Genomic DNA, 17,958 nt, shown 5'->3' with positions numbered 1-17,958 from the left:
TTTATGACTAAGTAATATTCCATTGTGTATATGTACCACGACCGCTTTATCCATTCATCTGTCGATGGACATCTAGGTTGCTTCCATGTTCTAGCTATTGTAAATAGTGCTGCAATGAGTATGGGATACACATGTATTTTTCAATTTTGGTTTCCTCAGGTATATTCCTAGGAGTGTGATTGCTGGGTCAAATGGTGCTTTTATTCCTAGTTTTTTAAGGACTCTCCATACCACCTTCCATAGTGGCTGTATCAGTTTACATTCCCACCAACAGTGTAAGAGGGTTCCCTTTTCTCCATGCCGTCTCCAACATTTATTGTTTGTAGACTTTTTTTGATGGCCATTTGGAGTGGTGTGAGCTCACTGTAGTTTTGATTTGCATTTCTCTAATAACGAGGAATATTGAGCATCTTCTCATGTGTTTGTTAGCCATCTGTATGTTTTCTTTGGAGAAATGTCTATTTAGGTCTTTTTCTCACTTTTTGATTGGGTTTTTTGTTCTTCTGGTACTGAGTTATATGAGCTTCTTGTATATTTTGGAAATTAATCCTTTGTCAGTTGTTTCATTTGCTATTATTTTCTGCCATTCTGAGGGTTGTCTTTTCATGTTGCTTATAGTTTCCTTTGCTGTGCAAAAGATTTTAAGTTTAATCAGGTCCCATTTGTTTACTTTTGTTTTTATTTGTGTTACTCTAGCAGGTAGGTCATAGAGGATCTTGTTTTGATTTATATCATCAAGTGTTCTGCCTATGTTTTCCTCTAAGAGTTTTATAGTTTCTGATCTTACATTTAGGTCTTTAATCCATTTTGAGTTTACCTTTTTGTATGGTATTAACAAGTGTCCTAATTTCATTCTTTTACATCTAGCTGTCCAGTTCTCCCAGCACCATTTATTGAAGAGGCTGCCTTTGCCCCATTGTATATTCTTTCCTCCTTTGTGAAAGATAAGGTACCCATAGGTGCATGGGTTTATTTCTGGGTTTTCTAATTTGTTCCACTGGTCTATATTTCTGTTTTTGTGCCAGTACCATACTGTCTTGATGACTGTAGCTTTGTAGTATAACGTGAAGTCAGGAAAGTTGATTCCTCCAGTTCCATTCTTCTTTCTCAAGACTGCTTTGGGTATTTGGGGTCTTTTGTGTTTCATATGACTTGTGAATTTGTTTGTTCTAGTTCTATGAAAAATGTCATTGGTAATTTGATAAGGATAGCATTGAACCTGTAGATTGTATTTGGTAGTATAGTCATTTTCACAATATTGATTCTTCCTACCCAGGAACATGGAATATCTCTCCATCTGTTTATGTTGTCTTTGATTTCTTTCATTGGTGTCTTATAATTTTCTGTGTACAGTTCCTTTGTCTCCTTAGGTAAGTTTATTCCTAGATATCTAATTCTTTTTGCTGCAATGGTGAATGGGATTGATTCCTTAATTTCTCTTTCTGATTTTTCACTGTTAGTCTATAGAAATGCAAGTGATTTCTGTATATTGATTTTGCATCCTGCAACTTTGCTAAATTCACTGATTATCTCTAGTAATTTTCTGATACTATCTTTAGGGTTTTCTATGTACAGTATCATGTCATCTGCAAATGGCGAGAGCTTTACTTCTTCTTTTCTGATCTGGATTACTTTTATTTCTTTTTCTTCTCTGATTGCTGTAGTTAGGACTTCTGGAACTATGTGAATAATAGTGGTGAAAGGAGACACCTTTTTCTTCTTCCTGATCCTAGGAGTGATGCTTTCAGTTTTTCACCATTGAGCATAATGTTCGCTGTAGGCTTATCATATATGACCTTTATTATGTTGAGGTAGGTTCCTTCTATGCCCATTTTTTGGGAAGAGTTTTGATCATAAATGGATGCTGAATTTTGTCAAAGTCTTTTCCTGCATCTGTTGAGATGACCATATGGTTTTTATCCTTCAATTTGTTAATATGGTTTATCAAACTGATTGATTTCTATATATTGAAGAATCCTTGCATCCCTGGAATAAACCCAACTTGATCATGGTGTATGAGTTTTTGATGTATTGCTGAATTCTGTTTGCTAAAATTTTGTTGAGGATTTTGCAACTATGTTCATCAGTGATATTGGCCTGTAGTTTTCTTTTTTTGTGTTGTCTTTGTCTGGTTTTGGTATCAGGGTGACGGTGGCCTCATAGAATGAATTTGGAAGTGTTCTTTCCACTGCAATTTTTTGAAATAGTTTTAAAACGACAGGCATTAGCTCTTCTCTAAATGTTTGATAGAATTCTCCTGTGAAGTCATCTGGTCCTGGACTTTTGTTTTCTGGGAGATTTTTGAGCACATCTTCAATTTCAGTCCCTGTAATTGCGTTGTTTGTAATTTCTATTTCTTCCTGGTTCAGTCTTGGAAGATTGAAATTTTCTAAGAATCTGTCCATTTCTTCCAGATTATCCATTTTATTGCCATACGGTTGTTCATAATAGTCTCCTGTAATACTCTGTATTTCTGCATTTTCTGTTGTAGCCTCTCCCTTTTTATTTCTATTTTTGTTGATTTGATTCTTCTCTTGTTTTTTCTTGATGAGTCTGGCTAAAGGTTTGCCAATTTATTTATCTTCTCAAAGAACCAGGTTTTAGTTTTATTAATCTTTACTATTGTTTATTTCATTTCTTTTTAATTTATTTCTGCTTGTACTTTATGATTTCTTTCCTTCCACTAATTTTTTTGTTGTTGTTCTTTTTTTTTCCAGTTGCCTTAGGTATTAAGTTAGGTTGTCTATTCAATGTTTTTCTTGTTTCTTGAGGAGGATTGTATTGCTATAAACTTCCCTCTTAAAACTTCTTTTGCTGCCTGTCATAGGTTTTGAGTTGTCATGTTTTCATTGTCATGTTTCTAGAAAATTTTTTATTTCCCTTTTGATTTCTTCAGTAACCTGTTGGTTATTTAGAAATGTATTGTTTAATTTCCATGTGTTTGTGCTTTTTATAATTTTTTTTTCTTATAATTGATATCCAGTCTCATAGCGCTGTGGTTGGAGAAGATGCTTGTACGATTGATTTTCTTAAATTTACTGAGGTTTGATTTGTGACCCAAGATGTGTTCTATCCAGGAGAATGTTCCATGTCCACTTTGAAGAAGGTGTATTCTTCTGCATTTGGATGGAATGTCCTGAAGATATCTGTGAGATCCATCTCATCAAATGTATCATTTAAAACTTGTGTTTCCTTATTAATTTTCCTTTTGATGATCTATCCATTAGTGTAATGGGGTGTTAAAATCTCCTGCTTTTATTGTGTTACTGTTAATATCTGCTTTTATATCTGTTAGTGTTTGTCTTATGTATTGAGGTGCTCCTATGATGGGTGCATAGATGTTTACAATTGCAGTGTCTTCCTCTTAGATTGATCCCTCAATCATTATGTAGTGTCTTTCCTTATCTCCTGTAGTATTCTTTATTTTAAGGTTTATTTTGTCTGATATGATGACTGCCATTCTAGCTTCCTTTTACTTTCTATATGCATGGAATATATTTTTCCATCTTCTCACTTTCAGTCTCTAAATGTCTTTAGGTCTGAAGTGGGTTTCTTTTAGACAGAATATATATGGGTCTTGTTTTTTAATCCATTTAGCCCATCTGTGCATTTTGGTTGGAGCATTTAATCAGTTTACATTTAAAGTACTTATTAATATATCCTGTGTTTTTTTCTAAATCCAGCTTGAACATCTGGAAATTCATAGTTAAAGGACTGTTGGAACCTGACTTGGAGAATTTTGAGAATTACTTTGCCAGTGCATGTTCAGTTCAGCTCAGTTCAGTCACTCAGTCAGGTCTGAGTCTTTGCAATGCCATGGACCGCAGCATGCCAGGCCTCCCTGTCCATCACCAACTCCCGGAGTTGACTCAAACTCATGTCCATTGAGTCGGTGATGCCATCTGACCATCTAATCCTCTGTTGTCCCCTTCTCCTTCTGGCCTCAATCTTTCCCAGCATCAGGGTCTTTTCAAATGAGTCAGCTCTTTGCATCAGGTAGCCAAAGTACTGGAGTTTCAGTTTCAACATCAGTCCTTCCAATGAATATTCAGGACTAATCTCCTTTAGGATGGACTGGTTTGACCTCCTTGCTGTCCAAGGGACTCTCAAGAGTCTTCTGCAATACCACAGTTCAAAAGCATCAATTTTTCAGCTCTCAGCTTTCTTTACAGTCCAACTCTCACATCCATACATGACCACTGGAAAAACCATAGCCTTGGCTAGATGGACCTTTGTTGACAAAGTAATGTCTCTGCTTTTTAATATGCTGTCTAGGTTGGTCATAACTTTCCTTCCAAGGAGTAAACGTCTTTTAATTTCATGGCTGCAATCACCATCTGCAGTGATTTTGGAGCCCCCCCAAAATAAAGTCAGCCACTGTTTCCACTGTTTCCCCATCTATTTGCTTGAAGTGATGGGACCAGTTGCCATGATCTTAGTTTTCTGAATGTTGAGCTTTAAGCCAACTTTTTCAGTCTCCTTTTTCACTTTCATCAAGAGGCTCTTTAGTTCTTCTTCACTTTCTGCCATTAAGCGTGGTGTCATCTGCATATCTGAGGTTATTGATATTTCTCCTGGCAATCTTGATTCCAGCTTGTGCTTCTTCCAGCCCAGAGTTTCTCATGATGTACTCTGAATATAAATTAAATACGCAGGGTGACAATATACAGCCTTGACGTACTCCTTTCCCTATTTGGAACCAGTCTTTTGTTCCATGTCCAGTTTAACCGTTGCTTCCTGACCTGCATACAGATTTCTAAAGAGGCAAGTCAGGTGGTCTGGTATTCCCATTTCTTTCAGAATTTTCCACAGTTTATTGTGATCCATACAGTCAAAGGCTTTGGCATAGTCAATAAAGCAGAAATAGATGTTTTTCTGGAATTGTCTTGCTTTTTCGATGATCCAGCAGATGTTGGCAATTTGATCTCTGGTTCCTCTGCCTTTTCTAAAACCAAGTTGAACATCTGAAAGTTCATGGTTCACGTATTGCTGAAGCCAGTCTCTGGCTTTGGAGAATTACTTTACTAGTGTGTGAGATGAGTACAATTGTGCAGTAGTTTGAACATTTTTTGGTGTTGCCTTTTTTTGGGATTGGAATGAAAAAGGACCTTTTCCAGTCCTGTGGCCACTGCTGAGTTTTCCAAATTTGCTGGCATATTGAGTGCAGCACTTCACAGCATCATCTTTTAGGATTTGAAATAGTTCAACTGGAATTCCGTCACCTCCACTAGCTTTGTTCATAGTGATGCTTCCAAAGACCCACTTCACTTCACATTCCAGGATGTCTGGCTCTAGGTGAATGATCATACCATGGTGATTATCTGGGTCATGAAGATCTTTTTTGTACAGTTCTTCTGTGTATTCTTGCCACCTCTTCTTAATATCTTCTGCTTCTGTTAGGTCCATACCATTTCTGTCCTTTATTGTGCCCATCTTTGCATGAAATGTTCCCTTGGTATCTCTAATTTTCTTGACGAGATCTCTAGTCTGTCCCATTCCATTATTTCCCTCTATTTCTTTGCACTGATCACTGAGGAAGGCTTTCTTATCACTCCTTGCTATTCTTTGGAATTCTGCATTCAAATGGGTACATCTTTCCTTTTCTCCTTTGCTTTTTGTTTCTTTTTTCCCCAGTTATTTGTAATGCCTCCTCAGACAGCCATTTTTCTTTTTTGCATTTCTTGTTGGTCTTGATCCCTGTGTCCTATACAAGGTCACGAACCTCCACCCATAGTTCTTCAGGTACTCTGTCTATCAGATTTAATCCCTTGAATCTATTTGTCACTTCCACTGTAATCATAAGGGATTTGATTTAGGTCATACCTGAATGTTATAGTGGTTTTCCTTACTTTCTTCATTTAAGTCTGAATCTGGCATTAAAGAGTTCATGATCTGAGCCACAGTCAGCTCCCATTCTTGTTTTTGCTGACTGTAGAGAGCTTTTCCATCTTTGGCTGCAAAGAATAGAAATAATTTGATTTTGGTATTGTCTATCTGGTGATGTCCATGTGTAGAGTCTTCTCTTGTGTTGTTGGAAGAGGGCGTTTGCCATGACCAGTGCGTTCTCTTGGCAAAGCTCTGTTAGTCATTGCCCTGCTTCATTCTGTACTCCAAGGCTAAATTTGCCTGTTACTCCTGGTATTTCTTGACTTCCTACTTTTGGATTCCAGTCTCCTATAATGAAAGGGATGTCTTTCTTTGGGTTTAGTTCTAGAAGGTCTTGTAGATCTTCACAGAACCATTCAACCTCAGCTTCTTCAGCATTACTGGCTGGAGCATAGACTTGGATCACTGTGATATTGAATGGTTTGCCTTGGAAATGAAGAAAGATCATTCTGTCATTTTTGAGATTGCACCCAAGAACTGCATTTCAGAGTCTCTTGTCGACTATGAGGGCTACTGCATTTCTTCTAAGGGATTCTTGCTCACAGCAGTAGATACAGTGGTCATGTGAGTTCCATTCCCCCATTCCAGTCCATTTTAGCTCACTGATTCCTAAAATGTCGATGTTCACTCTTGCCATCTCTTGTTTGAGCACTTCCAGTTTACCTTGATTCGTGGACCTAACGTTTCAGGTTCCTGTGCAATATTGCTCTTTACAGCATTGGACTTTACTTCCATCTCAGTCACATCCACAACTGGGCATTGTTTTTGCTCTTGCTCTGTCTCTTCATTATTTCTGGTGTTATTTCTCCTGTCTTCTCCAGTAGGATATTGGGCACCTATCAACCTGGGGAATTCATCTTTCATTGTCATATCTTTTGCCTTTTCATACTTCTCATTATCCTAAAGTCACTACCCTATAAAATTTTTAATTTTGTTTTCTTTAAAACTTCCCACCTCTCGGAGCAAGTAGTCTCCCTCAAAGTGTTAGCTGAATCTCAGTACAACATACTTATAAGGGAGAAAACTTACTTATTCTTTTTCTACTTTTTCCCCAAAGGGTGTTTAAGATAATTTGTGTTATCTTTTCCGGCTTTTTTCCTCTGTCTTAATTTTATTTAACTTCAGGTATAAGAATCAGAATCTGCTTTTTTTTGATGTGAATTGCTAAATCTCTACATTTCTATACTTGGTGAATATTTCTGGTACCTTACTGTCCTCATGTAATAACATATTCAGTGATATGCAGCATTTTAGGTTATCTATTTTTTTCCCATATCAGCTCACAAGTGCTATTTCATGTTACTTGTGTATAACTTGTGACATATTCAGTGCACATCTAAAAAATTTTTTTAAAACCCTCAAACTGAAAGCATATTAGATAAATAAATTAAACTTAGGCTCAGATGGTAAAGAGTCTGCCTGCAATGAAGGAGACCCAGGTTCTATCCTTCTGTTGGGAAGATCCCCTGGAGGAGGAAATGGCAACCCACTCCAGTATTCTTGCCTGGGAAACCCAGAGATAAAAAGGAATCTTGTGGGCTATAGTTCATGGGGTTGCAAAGAGTTGGAAACGGCTGAAGCGACTCAACACTTTCACACAGCAACTGTGCTGGAGCCCAGGGTTGCAGCAAGGGGAAGTGTTGGAATTGCTAGCTTAGGGTATTGGTTGCCTGGCCTGTGGACAACTAGTCTTTTTCTCTTATCTAAATTTGGGTGAGATGTTGCTCCACCCACAGCCTGCCTGTCCTTGAGCCAGAGGCCAGCGCTGGGAAAGCAGTTGTGGTTGGGGTGGTGGAGTTAAATTACAGAAGTGTGACCACCTGAAATGCCCACGGACAGTGAATGGGATAGTGTCCAGTGAGAGGGGCCATGAATGGGAGCATACTCTCTGAGGAAATTTTTTAGCATGGTTTAATGTGCCCAGTATCATGCAGTGGAGTCTGAAGACAAAAGATGTTTATGATTTGCCCAAAGCTGAAAAAATAAGAATGCTAAAAATTAGTAACTGTACAGGATCTGTTACTCCCAATTCCAAGTTTCAACTCAAAGACGGCATATGTTTTTGGAGTGCAAATTATAAACACTGTAATCATTCTATGCTATGCCAGTGATGTGCCAGCACTGATAATATTTTCCTCATTTAGTTCCATTTATCATGTTAAAAATTGAACATACATGAATGCATTTCTAAGTTAAAATTTACCCAAGTGTTAAAAAAAATCTGTTTTTTTCCACTGGAGTTAAAATTTTGGAAACGTATAATATACTTAGAATATAGAAAGGCACAACTAAAACTCAAGTGAATTAAATATGTTTTAATTATTTTTTAAAGTCCAAGTGACGCTTATGTTCTAAGTGGAATATATTACTTACTTTCATAACCTCACTGACTTTCTAGATATGCTCTTCTGGCATTTATTTGATTTTGAAACCCAGGAAAAGAAAATGAAGGAGACTGTTTTTCCTAGGATGGCTGCAGAACAATAAATTATGCATGGTAGCACCAAAATGTTGGCTTCCTTTATATGAATTTAGAGCTGACCTAAATAACTCAGAAAGCCTGAAAAGTTCTCAGAGCTACCAGTCTTCCCCTATTAGTGAATAGTGAAGGTTGCTCAGTCGTGTCCTATTCTTTGAGACCCCATGGCTTATACAGTCCATGGAATTCTCCAGGCAGAATACTGGAGTGGGTAGCCTTTCCCTTCTCCAGGGGATCTCCCCAACCCAGGGATCAAACCCAGGTTTCTTGCATTGCAGGCAAATTCTTTACCAGCTGAGCCACAAAGGAAGCCCAGTCTTCCCCTAGGGTTACCTTTTAAAAGGGAAGTAGGAAAAAAAACTCTTAGAGTGAAGAAGGAAAGGTTGCTGAAGGTCAAGGAGGCTACTGCTGTCCTCAGATGGGGCAGCCCCTCTCTTCCCCACCTGGTCACGCAGGGTCTGTGGTCGTGTCCTCTCATCAGGTAAGTGGACTGTGCCTGTCACCACTTTAAAGCTCTGACCAGCCCCAAAGTTGGCATGCTCTCAGTGAGATATTTCCTAGGCATGGAAATGTTTTATCTGCCAAATCAGATTTGCAGCTGCAATCTCATTGGCCCTTCAATGTTGCCCTTTAAAAGAGAAGAGTAGCTCTGAAAGTTACCCAGTATGATGTTACAGGGAAGATATTTTTTCACTCAGATTCTTTTTTTAAAAAATCTAAAGGTATATAAATCTAGGGGAAAAGTTATGTTTATTAGAATACATTATTTTATGAACCAGAACTCATAGTGTCTGAATTCCCACTATTAGTTATTATTTTATAGATACCAAGCTTTAAAATAAATCCTAATACATTCATTCCTTTTTGGTTGTTAAATTTTGACAGAACTCTTTTTTTAAAATTTTTAATTAGAGGATAAGTACTTTACAATATTGGGATGGTTTCTGCTATACATCAACATGAATGGCCATAGTTATACATATGTTCCCTCCCTCTTGACCCCCACTCCCACCTCCCTCCCCATCCCACTCTTCTGGGTTGTCACAAAGCACCGACTTTGGGTTCCTTGTGGAATTTTGACAAATTCTTTATGCTTGACTTTTCAAGGGAGAAAAAACCCTTTTCTGCCTTGAGAGTAATATATAACAAAAACCTTTTCATGATCTTGAGAAATGGTAAACATAAAATTCAAATTACAGCAGTTTTCAATGTAATAGCACTGAAGAATCACCTCATTAGTAGTGATTATCTGGATATTAATAGAAGTTCCTGACCCACAGATTCTTTTTGCAAACGTTTAATATGATTTGCAACAATGTGTATCAAAAATGCAGCTATATATTTTTTACTTTGCTTTAGTATTGAAAGGGGTGAGTCACACAAAGATCTATGAGATACTGAATGATGTAAAATTTATTGACTGTCAAGAATCTTGTCTTAAGGAATTGCACTACTCTTTTTCCTTCTGGACCCATTCTGATGCGTTGGAAATAAGAGAGTTTGTGTGTATGTGTGTGTGTGTGTGTGTGTGTGTGTGTGTGTGTGAGCTGTGTCTTTCTTCATCATTTGTTTTCTTCCTTGTATTATTACATCCTGAATCAAATTACATACTGAAATGGATACTACCCTTAGGAGAAGTACTGCATTTTGGTGGAGAGTGATTTTGTACGTTATAAATGGTTAGTGGTAACTCTGTTGTTGTTATTGAAGGGTTTTCCTGTATCTGAAATTTTAATTTTTCAAATACTGAAAGGTAGAATTTCTTTTCCATCTATTTTATTGCTTGTTTTGTTAAAAAAAAAAGTTTGTGTTACTAAACACAAATGTCTTTTGCTAATTGCCTTGGTAGAAATAATTTGGTAAGGAATGTGAGCCAACATATTGTCTACAAACATATTTTCCCCTTTTTACAGGTAATCATTTTCAGTAACTAAACCATTCAAAGATACTATTTTGTGTTGAGAGATAAAAATTAAAACAAAATATACTGTTTAATTGTCTATCCTCTGCTTGTTCTTTTGCCTTGATTAATATTTTAGCACACTTCTTTATGATGTTATTACTCATTGCCTGAATTAAATAAGAAATTCACAAGAAGAAAACAACTAAAAAATGAAAATATCTAGTTGTCTCATTTCTAACACATTTTAAACATTTTATTTGCTAGAAGCAAAAGCCAAGAATTAAATCTTTCTTCTTTAAAAGTTTCTTTAAAATGTTTATATGAATCAAATTTAGTACTTCGAAAAAGACCCTGGAATAATTACATCATGCATGAATCTTGGAGTCATCCCCACATTGGTTGAAATGAATACTTATTGTGTGGAAAGTGTTTTGGAACAAATGTGTTAGAAAGATGCATTTCAGGGAGATAGCTGGCAAAGCACTTAGTGTTATATAACCAAGGCTTCTCCTTAAATGCATCTTTATTCTGCCAATTCTATCACATAAAATTTTAAATGTCTCTTTACAGAACCAATTTATTATATCTCCCCTTATAATTTTTTTAAAAAAATAAGCTGACAAGAATATCAAGTCTCCCAAATGCCTGTTAGGGACCATCTCCAACGGTCCTTTATGTGGTTTTACTGAAAATTAGATAATGTTCTGCCAACCTTAGAAATCAATCTGATTTAGGAAATCTTTCCATGGCAGAGTAGTCTTTATTTAGGAAGACAGAATTCTCTGAGCTCCCCTTTCACACCTTCAGGTTTCCAGTTTCTTGTGACATTTTTGGAGAAAACCTATCAAGAGTAAAGTTCAACACTGGAAATCTAAATGTGGATTCTGAGTACCTTTTAGAAAAGAATTAATTCACTTCTGAAAGAAGACTTTGTCTAGGCAATTTGCAAATGCAGTCAGAGTGTCATAGGCTATTTGTTTTCTTTTGTCCCAATGATGCAAGAAATATGAAGCAATCTTGAGCCAATTCAGGAACAATGATCAAAACATGAAACTGCTTAAGTATTCTATTTAAACAAGGAAGAGATTACAATGAAAGGAAGAGATTGCAATGCCAGAAGAGAGTCCACAGGCTAAACCTTTGTATATGCTAGATATTTAACAAAACGCTTGGAAATAGTTTTAGAACTTTAGGAACTGTTACATACAGATATAAATTAAGTTGAATTATAGTTCTATTGACACAGACAGTTTGTCAGCATTTAAGAATTAAGACTTGGCAGGCTTGTAATGAAAACACAGGTTGCACTCTCTGAAGTGGAAAGTTACATCTGATCATTGATTTTCTGCCTCTTGTTGAAGAGAGACAGAGGTCTGAGGAAAGCAGGAGTTGAAACATCAGTTATCAGGAAATAAATTTAGTTTCTCCAAGGGATGAGCACATTTGCCTCCAGGTCTGGGTTTTCTTATTTCTTTTTAATGTTTAAATGTTTTTAAATTAACAAATATGTACTCAAGTATGAAAGTTGTGTGGAAAAATTGAGAGGAAACCAGATAGAAAATTAATATTCTTGCAAAGAACCAAGGGCTGTCCTCAAGAATTGATTGGACACAAGAGTTGTGTCAAGATGTGCTTTGAATTATTGGTTTTCCTGAACATTTTCTAGTCCTGTATTATTTAAAATTTTTTTCCTAGAGACAAACCAACAAACATAAACAACCACAATGGAAAAGCTATCCAACCCCAAACTCTAGTTAGTCTGATTAGTTAGTTCCTTAACTTAGTATTTTGACCCCCTAATGAATGCAATATTAAATAATTTTCCTTTGTACAGCAAACTTCAATTAGGGATTGGGATTCATGGGCAGCAATATTATCTTTATTTTGATTCCTGGGATGTTTTGGAAGACTCTCATATTCATTGGATAAGTATAGGGATCATTTCAGGAGAAATTAGTGCTTTTGATCCATGGTAATCTGCATGTAGCCTTTCATGATGTTTCCTATGTTTCTGCAATTTAATACCCTTAAATTATTTTAAAAATTGAAGCATTTGAAAAGAGAAATGAAACTTTGAAAAGACCTTCCTTTTCTTTCATTGTATGGTCTTCCCTGGTGGCTCAGATGGTAAAGAATCAGGCTTCAATACAGGAGATCCAGATTTGATCCCTGGGAGGGGAAGATCCCCTGGAGAAGGGAATACTACCCACTCCAGGATTCTTGCCTGGAAAGTTCCATTGACAGAGGAGCCTTTAAAAATTTGTTTAAAAATTTAAGCATTTGGAAAGAGAAATGAAACTTTGATATGACCTTCCTTTACTTTCATTATATATGTAAAGATAAATGAGACCTCTCCAGATGTTTGTTCTTGTCAAGGAAAGGAAAGTTGAGATCTCATTCAAAATGCACAAGGCCTATATTTTAAGCAGTTGGTGAGGAAAAACAGTCATTGAACCAACCAGTCAAAGATACTTTGTGAAGAATTATGATTATTTACTGCTGTGAGAACATTATTCAAATAACTTCAATTCTCAAAACTAACTTCTGTATAAAAGAAAAAATAATAGTGGAATCTAGTTCATTGGATCATTGTGAGGATTAAATGAGATAAAGCATGTAAAGTAAGTTATATATATGGTAAGTGTGTTATGTGTCATGATGATGATGGTGATCATGGGGAAAAAAGTTTATCTGGACTCTATATAAGGCCCCAGTCTCCACTTCCCTTGATTCATTATTTTTTAAAGCTAATTAATGATACAACTTAAGGTTCTCTGAGATGTACTTATTTAATTTACTCTCTTATCTTCCACAATGAGTAGTCCTAGTTCTATCTACGATCGATGCTCAAATTATAAATAAAAATGCAACTTTGTGCTTGCCTTTCCTTGGGTTGGCTTCTTCATCCATCTACGCCACAGCCTCTCTCTATTTCTACTTTATTATCTTAGCCATTTTTCGTACCTATTTTGAAAGTTAATTCTATGTCAAAGCTTAAAGGAAAAGGTTTGTTCATTACATTTTCTAAATGTGAGTATGTGCACTGGTTGTGCTTTAACCCACTTGGCTGCAAGAACACGTGTGCTCTTTGATCAGAGCCATGAAAGGACTTGCAGTTTTCCAGATGAGAATGCATGGCACACACAGGTCTTGGCTTATTAAATGTTGATTCTTCAGATTATTTTGTCTATTCTCAAAGCTGATTAAATTTAAATATGGAAAGAATAAATAGTCTAAATATTTCATTAGCCTCTCACTGTGTAAATGATAGAAATGAAAAAGCTATATCCTACCTAGAGTATAGGTAGGGCAGTGGTAATTAAGAAAAATAATTCAATGAAAATGTATGTTGGGGCACTTCCCTGCTGGTCTAGTGACTAAGACTTCACACTCTTTATGCAGGGAACCTAGGTTTGATCTCTGATCAGGAGACTAGATCCCACATGCCGCAACTAAGAGTTCACCTGCTACAATGAAGACTGAAGATCCCGCATGTTAAAACGAAGTCCTGGTGCAGCCAAGTAAACAAGTAAACATTTTTAAAAATTAGAAAAATTACTTTTTAAAACTGAATGATGCACTGTACTGTGTGTATTGTACAATATCACAATAGATTATAAAAACTTTTTAAAATTCTAAATCCCAATATGTGGTTAAAATCAAATGCCCAATCTCTCTTGCTCTTTCCCGTTCTCTAACACTTGGCATGTGCAGCAGTGCTGAGGACTAAGCGAGAACATCAGGGAGAAACTAGCCTGTGTGCTCGCCAAAGGTTGTTCAACCAAGCATCAGCGGTTTACTAATAGCAACAACAACTGCAGGATAATATTTCCTGGAAGTTTTCTGTGAGCAAAACCTGTGAAGGGTTAAGGAAACAGAAATTTACTTTTTACAATAGTTCATTGATATCATCTCCATTTATATATTAGGTTACTAAAGAGTGCATCCTCAGTTGTGTCTGACTCTTTGCGACCCCCGGGACTGCAGCCCATCAGGTGCCTCTGTCCCTGGGATCCTTCAGGGAAGAATACTGGAGTGGGTTGCCATTTCCTTCCCCAGGGGATCTTTCCAACCCAGGGATCAAACCCATGTTTCCTGTGTCAGCAGGCAGATTCTTTACCACAGAGCCACCTGGGAAGCCCAACTAAGGCATAGAGAGATTAAATAATTTGTCCAAGTTCACACAAACTGTAAATTGATTTGAACCTGGGCTCAAATCCAGCCCACAAGAAGCAGCCTGTCTAGTAATTGAGATTAATATGAACATAAAAAGACACCACAAATGGCCCAGTGGGATTTTGCTTAGTAGTGTCCCTATTGTCTTAAATACCTCTATCTGGGTCACTTAAGAAGTACTAATTACTAACAAAGCTAGTGGAGGTGATGAAATGCCAGCTGAGCTATTTAAAATTCTAAAAGATGATGCTGTTAAATGCTGCACTCAATATATCAGCAAAGTTGTCAAACAAGGCAGTAGCCACATGACGGGAAAAATTAGTTTTTATTCCAATCCTAAAGAAGGGCAGTGCCAAAGAAAGTTCAAGCTATCAGACAGTTACACTCATTTTGCATGCTAGTAAGGTTATGCTGAAAATCTTTCAAGCTAGGCTTCAGGAGTACGTGAACTGAGAACTTCCAGATGTACAAGTTGGGTTTGGAAAAGGCAGAGGAACCAGAGATCAAATTGCCAACATTCATTCATTGGATCATAAAGAAAGCAAGGAGTTCCAGAAAAACATCTACTTCTGCTTCATTGATTATGCTAAAGCCTTTGACTGTGTGGATCACAAAAAACTGGAAAATTGTTAAAGAGATGGGAATACCAGACCACCTCACTTGTCTCCTGAGAAACCTGCATGCAGGTCAAGAAGCACCGGTTAGAACCTGACAAGGAACAGCTGACTGGTTCAGAATTGGGAAAGGAGTAGACAAGGCTGTGTATTGTTACTTTGTTTATTTAACTTCTATGCAGAGTGCATGTGCAAGTGCTGAGTTGCTTCATTACTCTCCTACTCTTTCCAGCCCCATGGACCGTAGCCCACCAGGCTCTGTCCATGGGATTTCCCCTGCCCTCCTCCGGGGACCTTCCTAACCCAGGGATGGAACCCGTGTATATGCAGAATACATTATGTGAAATGCCAGGCTGGATGAATCACAAGCTGGAACAAGATTTCCAGGAGAAATATCAACAACCACAGATATGCAGATGATATCACTCAAATAGCAGAAAGTGAAGAAGAACTAAAGAGCCTCTTGATGAAGGTAAAAGAGGTGAGTGAAAAGGCTGGCTTAAAACTCAACATTCAAGAAACTAAGATCATAGCATCTGGTTCCATCACTTCATGGCAAATAGAAGGGGAAAAAGTAGAAGTTTTGACATATTTTATTTTCTTGGGTTCCCAAATCACTGCAGTCGGTGACTGCAGCCAAGTAATGAAAAGACGCTTGCTCCTTGGAAGAAAAGCTGTGACAAACCTAGACAGCATATTAAAAAGCAGAGACATCACTTTGTTGACAAAGATCCATCTAGTCAAAGCTATGGTTTTTCCAGTAGTCATGTATGGATGTGAGAGTCGGACCATAAAGAAGGCTGAGGGTCAACGAATTGATACTTTCTAACTCTGGTTCTGGAGAAGACTCTTGAGAGTCCCTTGGACAGCAAGAAGCTGAAACTAGTCAATCCTAAAGGAAATCAGTCCTGAATATTCATTGGAAGGACTGATGCTGAAGCTGAAGCTCCAATACTTTGGCCACCTGATGAGAAGAGCCAATTCATTGGAAAAGACCGTGGTGCTGGGAAAGATTAAAGGCAAAAGGAGAAGGGGGAAGCAAAGGATGAGATGGTTAAATAGCATAGCAAACTCAATGGACATGAGTTTGAACAAATTCCTGGAGACAGTGAAGGACAGGGTAGCCTGGAGTGCTGCAGTCCACGGGGTCACAAAGAGTCAGACGTGACTCAGTGACTGAACAATAACTATATTGAACAATTCTTTTCTTTCCTCAATGCAAATATGCATAAAATAAGGCTATAGAAAATAATCAATATATTTAGCAAATATCTGTGAATTCTATTTGGAAATTGAGGATGGCTTCTACTCAAATCTCATTGTGGAGAGGCATCATGGCCTAGTGGTTCAGAGCAGGATCTTAAGTCAGTCAGTCAGTCACCTATTAGCTTGAGTAAGTTACTTAACCTTTATAGGTATCAGTTTTCAATCTGAAAAATGGATACAATAATAGTACCTACTCACAGAACTGTTATACATGAATGAGGTGGTAATACCTAGAAAATAGCACAATGGCTGGCACATAATAGATACTTAAAAATTAGTTGTTGTTATTGTATTATCATCATTATATCTAAGTAATTTATAGGACACATAGGGTCTTGCTTTGCTTAGAGTTTCTTTCCAAGTTTTCAGAAACCATAGTGGATGTTCTCGTCAGTATTTGGGGCATGAGCATCCTAGTGACATTCTTTTGCTTTCCTGTGGCTCATTTCCTTTCTTGTTTAATATCACTTTTCTTCCTCTTTGCCACTGACCTATCCTCTCCCTCTTTCTGGGGGAATAGCAAGAATAATGACAACAACTTCTCTCTGCTGCATCTTGTTGCCCAGAGTCTGGCAGCACCAGACTCTCCTATTGGTAGCTTTTGAATTCTCCCTGTCTTGTCTCCTCGGATTCCCTGTATTTCACACAGTGATAAGAGAAGTGCCCATGGGAAAGCACATAAAGTGCAGAATAAGTTAGAAAAGGGAGAAGTTACTTCCAGCTGGGAATTTTAAGAAAGCCTTCATGGGGAGATAGATCTGAGCAAAACTGAAAGAGCATTGTGGAAAGCGGACAGACAGTCTCATTGATTGTGCTACGAGTCTCCTAAAAAGTTTGGAAAAATGATCAAGTGTTACTCCATACAGAAACTGTACAACTTATAGTCCTATCAACTTGGAATAAGTTAAGTCCTTGCCAGTTGACTCTTGGCAAACTGTTTAATGTTAATAGCTGTTACTGTTAAATTTAATTGATTATTAATGTTTCTATACAGTTAATACCTATACTATAAATAATATTGTTATTCTACTTTCCAATCACAAAATGATCTTATGTAACAACTTGTTTGATCTTTAAATAATTCCATGGAAAATTTAGGCAGCTAAGCATCATTTTGCCATTTTATAATGAGGAAACAGAAGGCTACTGATTAAAAAAAAAAACCATTTGGCTACGGAATGGCAGATCTAGGGCATAAATTCAGGTATTCTGATTTTATCCTTGTGTTTTATTACCATCCTTTCTGTGAAAAATGTGAACATTCATGAGAAGAGTCTGGAGTCTTACCAGATTGATTCGGCAAACACGTGGAGCCCCGTAGTAATTCAGGCACTGTGCTAGACACTGGAGCTAAAGCAGTGACCAAAACAGATGTTTCTATGGTACTTAAGCTTGTGAACTACTTGGAAGAGAAAATAAATAAAAAGCAAATTAATACATAGGGTTTTTATAGATTGTGGTAAATGCTATCTATGAAGGAAATAAACAACATGGTAAGATATTAAGGAACTAGAGGAGGCCTTTTATGGTAGGATGATTAGGTGATCTGCTGACATTGACCTTCAGTTAAAAGATGAGACTTTAAAAAAGGTTGGCATTTAAAAGACAAGTGCACACAGATTCTAGGCCAAACT

The sequence above is a fragment of the Muntiacus reevesi genome, chromosome 16 (genome assembly GCF_963930625.1).
Source record: "Muntiacus reevesi chromosome 16, mMunRee1.1, whole genome shotgun sequence".
Lineage (NCBI taxonomy): Eukaryota > Metazoa > Chordata > Mammalia > Artiodactyla > Cervidae > Muntiacus > Muntiacus reevesi.
This window is presented reverse-complemented; position numbering follows the sequence as displayed.